The sequence below is a fragment of the Marmota flaviventris genome, chromosome 7 (genome assembly GCF_047511675.1).
Source record: "Marmota flaviventris isolate mMarFla1 chromosome 7, mMarFla1.hap1, whole genome shotgun sequence".
Taxonomy (NCBI): Eukaryota; Metazoa; Chordata; class Mammalia; order Rodentia; family Sciuridae; genus Marmota; species Marmota flaviventris.
In genome coordinates this window covers 59,773,715-59,785,295 of record NC_092504.1, presented here as the reverse complement: position 1 = coordinate 59,785,295, position 11,581 = coordinate 59,773,715, and the positions used below count along the sequence as shown (strand labels likewise).

Sequence of the window (11,581 nt, the reverse complement as noted above, 5' to 3'; positions counted from 1 at the left end):
TGTGTGAGACAATGAAGAAGGTTTGGAGGAGAAATGATTGGGTTATAGCCTTAATCTAATCAGTGAATTAATCCCTGGTGGGATTAATTGAGTGGTAACTGGAGGCAGGTGGGGTGTGGCTCGAGGAAGTGGTTCATTGGGGGTGTGGCTATAGGGTATATATTTTGTATCTGGAGAGTGGAGTCTCTCTCTCTGCTTCTGATCATCATATGAGCTGCTTCTCTCCACCACGCTCTTCCGCCATGATGTTCAGCCCTGAGGAGTGGAGCCTACTGTCTATGGATTGAGACCTCTGAGACCGTGAGTCCCTAAACAAACTTTCCTCCTCTACAGCTGTTCTGGTTGGTTCTGTCAGTCACAGCAGTGGAAAAGCTGACTAAAGCAGCACCTAATGCTGTATATTACCATTTAAGGTAACTTTTTTACCTACTGAAGTGTGTTGGGTATCGTGAATGTTGATATCTTGCTTTTATTGTCTTGAAATGCTTTTAGATCTGCTTGAACTCATTTTCTTTGACTAATTTTTAAAGTTTAATGTGTATTTAAGGATTCAGTTGCTTTTTGAAAATGGTGAATGTGACTAGATTTCCATTAAATCTTTTTTGGTTAATCAGTTTGTGGATTTGATTGTAAATAAGGTTCACAGTGTCAGAGTAAGAAATGTTTCTGGCGAACTAAGCCCTGTACATCCTGCCCTGCTGTTTCTCCTGCGCCCACCAATACTCACACTCTGACCCACACACCCCTGGGTACTGTCCTCCATGCACAGAGGTGCTCAGTTAATTTTTGCTTTCCTCCCCATTACCTCCTACTGCTGCAATTTAAAAAATTTGTTTATAACCAGGAGTAAGTCACTTAGCATCCCCAGGAAGAAAATACTATTCATAGTCACTGAACCACCTGAATCTCATCTCATGATCTCACAAAATGTGCACTGATCATAAAGAAAAGGGCTAAACAGAGGTTTCTTAACCTCAGCACTATTGATATTTTGGGTGAGATAATTCTTTGCTGTCCTGTACACTGTAGGTGATTAGTAGCATCCCGTACCTCTACCTACTAGATGCTGGTAATAAGCCTCAGGTATGCCCCCAAAATGTTTCTTTATACTGCCAAATGTCCCTGGGGCTCAAAAATTAAAACTTGGTCAAGAACCATTGACTAAAAATAAAATCCATGGTTCTATGGAACACATAATTCTCCTGCAAAAGTGGGGGGACACTTCTTGTTCCCTAATTTATGTCTACCTCCTGGTACCTGGTAAGATTCAGTATGTAGTTATACACCTAAGTACAAAGAGGTCAGAATGTGGTGTATCATGTGAAAATGACCCCTCAGCTTCCATTTTCCAGATACGTGGTAGGTGCTCAATTAACTTGTTTTCAATGACTGCATGATGAATGAACAATTGAATGATTTTTTTTTTTTTATCTGGGACTTTAGATCTTGAGACTTGGTCATTACTATAATTCAATGGTTCTTCAAGTCAGGAGTGTCACTTCTTACTCTGAGGAATGTGTGGGGGCTGTGGGGGGTGATGCTCACTGAATCTCAGCTGTGGCTCTGGGCAGTGCCTCAGGGATCCTCACCTGCTGCAGCTCTGAGCCTCTTTCCCTGTGACCTGACTCTCCCCCTTCACATGGCTCCTCTTGCATGGATGAAAGCAGCTTTGTTCAAACTGAGGTCTCTGACCGATTATTAAATTCTGGGTGATCCAGATTGATTTGGTGAGTCTTTTAAAAACAGAAATAGGTAAAGCAGAAGAAAAAGTGTGTCACAGATTGTCCAAGTATGATCTCTTGAAATTTTTTTTTTTAGTTATTTTGAGTTTGCTTATATTCTGAGTTAAGATTAAAAAAAAAATTTATTGTGAACCCTTCTAAGAGAAGTTTGAAAGTCACTTTCCTGTGGAATAATTGCTCAGGGGTGGGATGATCAGAGCAGACAACACTCCTGCTAGTCGGGTTGATAAAGGAAGGTGGGGGAAGTAAAGGGAAGGCTAGATCCATACCACAGAGGCCCTGGCCTTCCAGGGCAATGACTGTGCAGTCCTCTGACAAGAAAAAGAAGCAAAGTGAGGTGGTGGAAGGTGAGGGAAGTTGAATCGGACCACCTTGGGCTTCCCGATGGATTCCTGGTAAAAACGACTTGCTGATCCTTTTGTGTGTGTTTTTTCTAAAGCCAAAAGAGAATACAGCTGTTCTGTCTGCAGAATTTTTCTTGTGGCCTCATGAAAAATGATATCAGGATACTTCACTAGTCTTTTGTTTTTCCAAGTTGAAAAATTCGGTGTTTTATTAGTCTGATCAAATGTCCCTTGCAACAATATTGACTCAGATGATGGCAGATGAAGATATTTCCTCTAAGGAAAAAGCCTGTCACTCATGACATTTAAAACAAGTATAGGCTAGCTGGAAATGCCTCTTTTAACACTGCTAACATGAAGAACAAATGGATTTGAAATCATGTGTGCTCTTGGTGAATCTTTTTTCCATGTATTTGAATTCAGAAGGTGATTGATTTTAAAGACTAGAAAATACTATGATTAAATTACATAAAGTCAAGTACTGGTATATTATTTCTTTAAAAAGATGATAACCATATTTCCTTTTTCACTTTATTTTAAAAGTCAGGGTGGGGGAAAGGACTACAAAATAAAATACAGAATTAACAGTCAGGAATATTACAAAGGAGCTGTCTAGATGAAGCAGAAGACTAAAAAAGGTATTTACTAATCTGAGTGTGCTCTTCTGAACATGATTACATCAAGCCACTTTTTAAAAAATGGGCACAATGCTATAGAGTGCTTGGATTTTTAGTTTTGCTTAGGTTTCCAATACTGTTTCCTGGGCTGCATAAAGTTAGGTCTTGATTTGCCTTGCAAAGATGGCAGTCCTGAAAATCTCTCTGACCTGACTTATTTCTTGCTTCCCAACCTATTCAGACTCTGTCTTCTTTCTTCATTACTAACCTTTTTCTATGCAACATCATCAGTTAATCCTGATACATATCCCTTTCCCCTCAGTATGATGCTGTTTGTATTTTTCCACTGCTTTGTGTCCCTCTCCATCACATTTTTTCAAGATCTGGTGTATCTCTAGAGACTTTTATATTTAGACAGCCTCCTTGTGGATGACATTCCTGGAGGGCTCTTCTTTCTCTCTCAAGTAGAACTTAAACATCGATAAAAATAAACACATTTATAGCAAGTTTTAAGGCATTAAGAAGAAAAAATAAAATGTGTTAAAGGGTAGGTTGCTAACAGAAGTAAATACTTACAGAGAAAAGAAGCCATGTGAACTAGCGGTTGATTTGTGTTTTTTTTTTTTCCTCCTCCCTCTGAAAGCACTCCAGGGCCAGAGAAAGATCAAACCAGTGTGAAATCAAATGAACTATTAAAAATGATGGGAATTGTGTAAGGAATTTGTATACAAGATAGCAATATCAAATCTCTATAAAAATCAATAGTCTTTTTCTGTTCTGGCAAAAAAAAAAAATCCTAAAAATGGAAATGGAAAAAATGTTCCATGTTCAATATCTATGAAATCCTTAGTAATAAAGATAACAAGATACAAGATCTGTATAAAGAAAATCATGAAAACATTATTGAATCACATGAAGCAAGAGTTGAACAAATGGAGAGACACACCATGTTTTAGGATAGAAAGGCTTACAATCACAAAATACCAACTTTATAAAAATTAATAGATGACTGTACAAATTCTTAATGAAATTCCAAATTTTCTTTTTAGAATTGGAAAAAAATCTTAAGATTTAACTGGAAGCATACAAACATAAATAGAGGAAAAATTTTTGAACAAGAAAATTAAAGTTCCAGCAAGCAAGCTAATAGTATTGGTAAAATAACAGATTCATAGCTTAGAAAAATGGAAGAATCAAGAGATAGGATTGAGTAGAATCAAGAGATAGGACTGACTGCATAAAGTTAGGTCTTGGTTTGCCTTGCAAAGATGACAGTCCTGAAAAATCTCTGAGCTCACTTGTTTCTTGTTTCCCAACCTATTCAGACCATCTGTCTTCATTACTAATCTTTTTCGATGTGATATCATCAGTTAATCCTGATACATAGAACTTTCCCCTCAGGGTGATGCTGTTTTTATTTTTTTACATTACATGTGAATATGCAATATTCACCCAAAATATATTTGGTGCATGCTTACTATATATACCAAGTTTTTTTTGAGGCATGGAAAAAGTAAGCATTGTTATTGAGAGAAGGAAAGGATAAATTAATGAAGGGAGCTGGCACCACTGAGTGTTCATGTGGAGGAAAATCAAATTAAACCTCCCTGGTGTTATACAAGCAAATGCATTTCAGTGTCAAAGTATGATTTTTAAAAAATTCAAAACATGATTCTCATATGAATATGCATTGAGCAGAAATCAAAGATGCATTTATGAGGGCTCCAGCAGATGGGAAAGCTGGTTTAGAAAGAATTTGAAGAGCAAAAGTTCAGCTAGTTGGTCAGGAAGGGCAGACTAGAACAAGCTTACTAAGACAAACTGGTTAATGGCTCACAGGGAAATAAAACTACAATGTGAACTCCTTTCTTTATCAGACATAATTTGCCTCTTGACTGGAGAAAAACATAGAAATTAATGAAAAAATCACAGAGTATGGGTTCTAATTAATAGTAAATAGTAAATCAAAAAGAGAACATTTCTTAGTCCTAAGGGCAAAGAGATGGACATAATCCTTTCATGGCCCTCCTAGATAATGTCCTAGGATAACTGAAAGGACATAGAATCATTCTTTTCCTGTATTCCCAAGTCTTAGATCATTTTTCTTAATGTCAGATTAAAGAATTAAATGTAGATAACAAAACAAATTTTAAATGCCTGCAAGAAAGTCTAAGAGATATAGATATACATGTTCTGGGAGTTAAGAGATTTTTAAACAAGATTTAATATCCAGAATCAATGACTATATAAAGTTAACTACAACAAAACCCCTTGTTTTGGGAAAAAGGCTGTATAAACCTTTAATAGTTTATAAATATTTTTCCAAATCTATTTCTTACGTAGGGGATGAATAGAGGGCTACTGAGAAAAGAGCTCTTCTAGGGAGAAGAGTACTAAATGGAAAAATGGGCAAAGGGGATTCAGAGGCAATTCGGGAGAGAATAAAGATGCTGGAATTTACTAAGACCCAGGAAATACAAATTGAAGAAAAGGAGATAGCCTAAACCCTGCCAGACGGCCACAGCCCTGAGAGCACAATCTCTTCATGGTGGGCATGCAGAGAATATTCTTATACTCTGCTGATGGAAATGGGAATTGCTATAGTCTTTTGGAAAAGAAACTAGGAATAGTTATTAAAATAAAGATATATATCCCTAGATCCAGAAAAATCTCACTTCTGAGAGACTGTTCAAAAGAAAAGCACCAGGCTTAAGAATGTATGTTTAAGAGTGTTTTTTATGGCATTACCTGAGCAAACACTGGGACAGAAATGAATGCCTGTCAACTGAGGAATGGTGAGCAATTTAGGAAATATTCATCCCATGTGATATTATGCATTCAGTGAATGAAAAGGAATTAGTCTCACACCAGGTAACTGAAAGGGATTTTCATGAAATATTGTATGAGTAAAGCAAGATACAGAAAAATCTGTAAAATATGAACTAATTTTTATAAAATAAAACTGCAATTTCTACTATGTCTGTATGTATGCAGATGGTCACATACAATCATGTAAGCATGAAGAGAAATACAGAAAAATGAATGTCATGGATGACCATGAAGGGAGAAGGGAGAGAAATAAAACCAAGCAAAATAGGGAATTTTACAGTGTTAAAAAAAAAAAATGGCACTAGAAGCCACCCTAGTTGTGATCATCACATCTATGCCATTTTGAAAAGTCATATTTGTGTATATGTAAAAAGAAAACTATTTAAAAAAAAAGAGATTTGACTCGAGAGAGAAAGATATTCACACAATAAATAGAACTAAAGGAAGGTATGGGTAAGCAAAGAGAAGAATGATTATCACTGAGACTGGAAACAGAAGCTCTCTGCCCTCCTAAGAGAGGTACCTGGGAGCAAAATTCATGGCTAACACCTGAATTGAGCCCTTGCAAGCTGTGGTTTCAAAACTCTGGTGTACTTATAGATATGAGTCTCTTTCCTCCTCCAATAAGAACTTAACCTCAGAGACTGAAAAGGGGGGAATTTCTGTGTATAAACAAAGAGATGGACATTTTGAAGGATGTGCCACTGCTACCCTAACCAGCTTTGCAAGTTTTCCTTCTGCACCCCAGCTATATAGGGATTCTGAAAGGGAGGGGCCAGAGAGGTAGGCGGAACTTGGAGAGGAGATGGCAGTGCATCCAGAGTTGGAAATGCAGGATGCCTAGAGGTGAATCTAAATTCTTTTGTTATAATGACCTCTGCCTCTGACATATATACATCTGTAAAGAGCTATGCATCACTAGGAAAAAAATAATGGTGGAGGAAGTTGAATATATAACAAGACAGGGTGGTGGAGTAGAATGCAGAGGCTGATATTCATGGTGTGTTGTGCCTGCACTTAGATTACCTTATCTGTTTCTCACACACAGCTATGTGAAGTCCCTGCCATTACTGCCTACTGCGTGATTGAAGAATTAGAAAACAAACAAAACAATAAGAAAAAAAAAACAATGAATTTTACATATTTAAGAATCTTTTGTTTTGTTTTCATTTCTTGGTCAGCAACTGATGATTGTTCTGATGGGGTAAAAAGTGGAGGGAGAGTTGGCTACATTAATTTATGTGATTAGGAATGCAGAAGACTCGGGAAATTTAGCTTGGGGTGGAGAAGAAAAACTTGCCTGAGTAGAGAAAAGCTGGTTAGGGTGTGTGTGTGTGTGTGTGTGTGTGTGTGTGTATTTGGTGCTAGGGATGGAACCTGGGCCTCATGCATGCTAGGCAGGCACTCTACCACTGAGTCACACCCTCAGTCCTAAAGTTGGGATTTTGAGGTGGGCAAAAGGTACATTACAACAAATGGCACTCAGGCCAGGGCCTTCAAAGAGGGATGCAAAAGAGATTGTGAGGAAGGTTTTGGTTGTGCTCTGCCAGAGCAATGCCTTTTTTCCCTTTGCTTATCTCCCAGGATCTACATTGTTCTTTAAGGCCTTTGCATTTATGTCTCTTAGGACGCTGATGAACCTCATGTTGTGTACATGAAGATTGGTCTTAAAAAAGAAAAAAGAATCTTATTCAGGGTCTAGACAGATGAGAAAACTGAGGTTCAAAATGGTTTAAATAACTTTGCAGAAGTCATTTCATTCTATCTGTTTTCTCCCTGTGAAATGGGGACTGGACTAGGTGATCTCTGTTTCTGTTGGGCTCCCAAATTCTCTGAGGGAGAACATATTGAGTTCTTTCTACACAGGTAAGAGGAGCAGCTAGGCCCTGTGCTTTCCCCTTCCTTGCCTTTCTGGTAGCTGCCACCACAGGAGCTGAATTGGGAGACTCTGAATTAACTAGGTGTTCAACCACAGGTACCTGAAGGTGGAGGGCCCCTGCCACCTCCCAACCACCCCCCCCAAGTGCAGGGACAGAACAGCTGTGAACAAACTTTTACTTCCTGGGACAGCCTGCACTCCCTGGGGGTTTGGGGGGGCCTTGGGCTTGAGGAAGCAGACCCCCCAATTCTCTATCTCAGGCTAAGCTGCTGGTGGCCATTAAGGGAACTTGATAACACTTCGGTTTTCTTTCCATTAAAATAGAGAATACACATTTTGTCATAAAACTTCCTTAAAATAACAACATTGCTCTGCTGATTTTAAAAGTGATACATACTAACTGTAGAGTAGTTAAACATTCAGAAAAAGTGAATATATATATATTCATATATATATATATATATATATATATATATATATGGATGAATATATGAATGACAGTTTTCTGTAGTCTTACACTGAGAGGCTATTACTTAAGTATTTGTATACAGTTTCTGTTATTGTTCTCTTCCAATTTTTATTGTAATTATTCATTTGACAAGTGTTCTTTGAGGTATTATGTTTGGACAAAGCAGTGAATAGGGCTGAGAAGTTTCTGCCCTTCCTAAATATATTCCAAGTTTATTTTCAAAAACTATGGTTTCATACTAAAGATATATTTAATGTCTTGCAATTTTTACTTAGTGGTGCACCACAGTGATCAATGCTATCTGTAAAGTAGTCTTGTAACACATACACGTATTTCTTCTTAGGGATGCTCCTTCCTCTCGCTCCCACAGTTGAGTGGGTGGTGCCATCTTCTTGAAGGCCCAGCTCTTGGCTACTCTTGATTTTTCCATGTTGCATCAGAGACAACCTGGATCAAATAGTACCTTTCCCTAGGGTTTGTGAATTTGCCATGAGTGAGAATAATGAGCATCTCCAGTCTGGTGGTGGAGACAGGCGACTTGGGTCAGGTCTACTGTCAAGCTGGGGTGGGTGAAAATGAGACTGAAGGGTAGACGGTGGGAGATGTGTGTGTGTGTGTGTGTGTGTGTGTGTGTGTGTGTGTGTGGTGGGGAGGGAAAGAGGGAAAGGGAGAGGTGACAGTCCCAGATCTATTCTAGCACCAGTTTTCAGTTGTCAGCTTTTCTCTCAGCTGCCTATCTTATATACTCCTGAACTTGCTAATACATTCTGTTTTTGTCTACCGTACTTGGAGTTAGGTTTCTATCCTTAACAATTATGAAATTTGGCTTATAAAAAAGGGAATAGAGACTTTATTTATTTAATTTTTTTTACATTTAAAAAGTGTTTTCAGGTCTGTGCTGTGGCTCACGTGTGTAATCCCAGAGGCTGAGGCAGGAGGATCATGAGTTCAAAGCCAGCCTCAGCAAAAGCAAGGTGCTAAGCAACTCAGTAACACACTGTCTTTAAATAAAATACAGATAAATTTGGGGATGTGGCTCAGTGGTCGAGTGATGCTGAGTTCAATCCACAGTTACCATGCCCTCCCCCCCAAAAAAGTTTCTCCAGTATAGTTTTCAATAGGAATGTGGGAAAGTAAAAGAATAAAGAGGTAGCCAATGATGAAGTGAATTGGGACCATTCCATATAGGCTGAATTTGTTCTAGCCCATAGTATCACCCGTATACAAGTTACGGGACTGAGAAATATCTTGTTACAACCCCAATCGAACTCTGAAAAAACACAAAACTCTTGGAGAGACTATTCAGTCATACATAACTCAACTCTCATTAAAATTTAATTGTTTGCTGAAACCCTTATCCAAAATCTGGGTTCGTTAAAAAAAATGAGAAAAAGAGCAAGAAGGAATTATCACTACCCTTACAGCAAATCTTGATGGTGGTAAGAATAACTAGCTGATCATCAGAAAGCCTTCAGCAAACTCCTGTCAGACATGCACTTGACAGGGAGAGGTTGAAGAATATGGTTTGAAAGCCATGGTACCTGGCTTTGGTCCAGATCAGAAGTCGGCAGCTCTTGATTCCAGTGACTTAGTTCTGTCCCGTCTTTGCTCATACCTCTGTCTTTATACAGAAATCAGTTGGAAAGAGGATACTTTTGTATGTGCCAAGTCCAATGTCTGGGGACTTCTTCCTATCACAATTGTGACTAATCATCATGCATTGCCACTTTGTCACAGGTGTTCACCTGGAAGACTGTCAGCAACCACATAGCTAGAAGAGGGTCTGGGAAGGTCCATTTTCTTTTGTGTTCATCCTACTTCTTTGAATATAAAATGAGGCATAGACTCAAATTACTTAATAAGTTTTGTAATACATCCCTGGTATTTGAAATCCCTTAATCACGTAGAGTTTTCTGAAGCTGTGGAAATGTAAGGCAGAGGAAAGAAAATCCCCTCTGATATGAGTAGAAAAAAAAAATGACAGGTCTGAAGATTCTGGGCAGCCTGGGGAGAATCAGGCATTTCTAACATGTAATGGCTTGTGGGAGAGGATTAGGTGTCTGATCTTACTTTCAGAGCAAACATGCAGGGGCAGCTGTATCATGCCGGCATCAAAGGCCAACAGACAGCTCCGTGACTCGGCTACACCGGGAGTGTCACGGTACTAATGAGTTCCACTCACTCCTAAAAATACACATCAGCTTCAGGAAGAAGCTGAGCTATTTGATCCTCTCCTCCCATCATTGTCAGGACGCTGCCTTTTATCCTGAGGGAAGCGTGTGGCCATTCCCGGACCAAGTGACCAGGCTGGGGAAGTTTCCTAGTAGCAGCCTTCAAGTTCCCCACTGTTTGTCAGTGTTCCTCAAGCCCCTCTTCCCTGGGTCTCTGTTCCAGGCTTCTCAGAGCAACAGGTCCAGTGCCCTGCCTGTGCCAGTAACCCTCAGCTTAGTGACCTCAATCTTGCTTCCCATTTAAAGAGAAGAGAAAGAGTCCACCCTACATTAACTCACTCACCTAATTCCATATTTTAGCACCCAAACTGGTGATACGCCATTGGTCAGGATCGAGTGTTTCCATGTTAGAATTATTTCCATTGGAAGTTCCAACCCCAACTCAAAGTGTTGCAAGCAAAAGGGGGATTTTTTTTTTTTTTTTGAGCATAGGGCCTTGGTGAAGCTTTCAGTTAAGGGTAAAGCCAGGGATGAAAATAGTGTCAGTAAGAGATATCACAAGAAGGGTTGGATACCAGCCAGGACAAAATCATAGAGGCCCACCAGGGTCTCCTATATGCTGCTGAATGAACACAACAGACAGCTGTTTGTGTAGTAGGGATCCACATAAATGTGCGATTGCAAGAAGGCATGATAAATGTTAAGATGGAGAGCCACCTCATGCTACAAAGCACGTAGGAGGGGCACCCGGTCCAGGGAAGAGCAGAGTAGGGTCAGGCACCTCTTCACAGAGCAAAGGACGTGTCAGTAAAGTATATGTTACAATCGGATTAGGGGGTGTTAATGGAGAGGGTGATGAACACATCATTTTTTCTCATATGAAACCACCAGGTCATCCATTTAAGAATGATGGTGTTTTCTAAATAAGAAATAAAGCTTCATGGTATGACAGGCATAAACATACATACATAAAGTTCCAGGACGTTCAGGATATATAGTCACCATCTCTCTTCTCTCTTCTCTGCTGTTAAGAAAACAGCCAATCTCGTAAGTGGGTCCTATTCTCAGAGGTGAAAAGAAACTAACAAATTAAGCACCAAATGTTCTTAAGATTAGCTCATTTGATCTTCACTACCTTTTCATGAGGTCAATACTACTGCCAATGTATAGACATAAATGAAATAAATAACCAAAAATCAATCTAGCAAATAAAACCTGGAGGATTGAGAGAGTTAAGCAACTTAAGGTCACCCTGTTGGTCAGTGTAGAAACCAGGACTCAAGTCTAGTGGTGCCTGGTTCTGGACACTCATTCCATTACTCTCCTCTCAGGAAATTTAAGTTTTGCTGGAATCTTCTAGAACAGATCCTCTAAGCATGGTTTAATGAATTGAATTTATAATAAAAGTTTTAACTGTGGCAGGCAGAGGGCCATTGGATGTTTTAGAAAAGCAGTTGGATAGGTAGCCACCTACTCAGTCATCATATAGGAATCAGTGTTGCTTGCTGTACTCTGTCCTTTGGCAGGAGT

The 11,581-nt window shown here is 39.2% G+C and overlaps 1 long non-coding RNA gene across 3 annotated transcripts in view; it reads left to right on the top strand.

Annotated features, from left to right (window-relative positions):
- Positions 1-203: 203 nt before the first annotated feature.
- LOC114096351 (uncharacterized) overlaps positions 204-11,581 on the top strand; it is a 251,648-nt gene continuing 240,270 nt past the window's right edge. For 2 of the 3 annotated variants that reach the window (XR_011707977.1, XR_011707978.1), the window contains exon 1: positions 204-300. This is a non-coding gene — a long non-coding RNA (uncharacterized lncRNA). The other variant, XR_003583407.3, reaches the window with a different exon arrangement.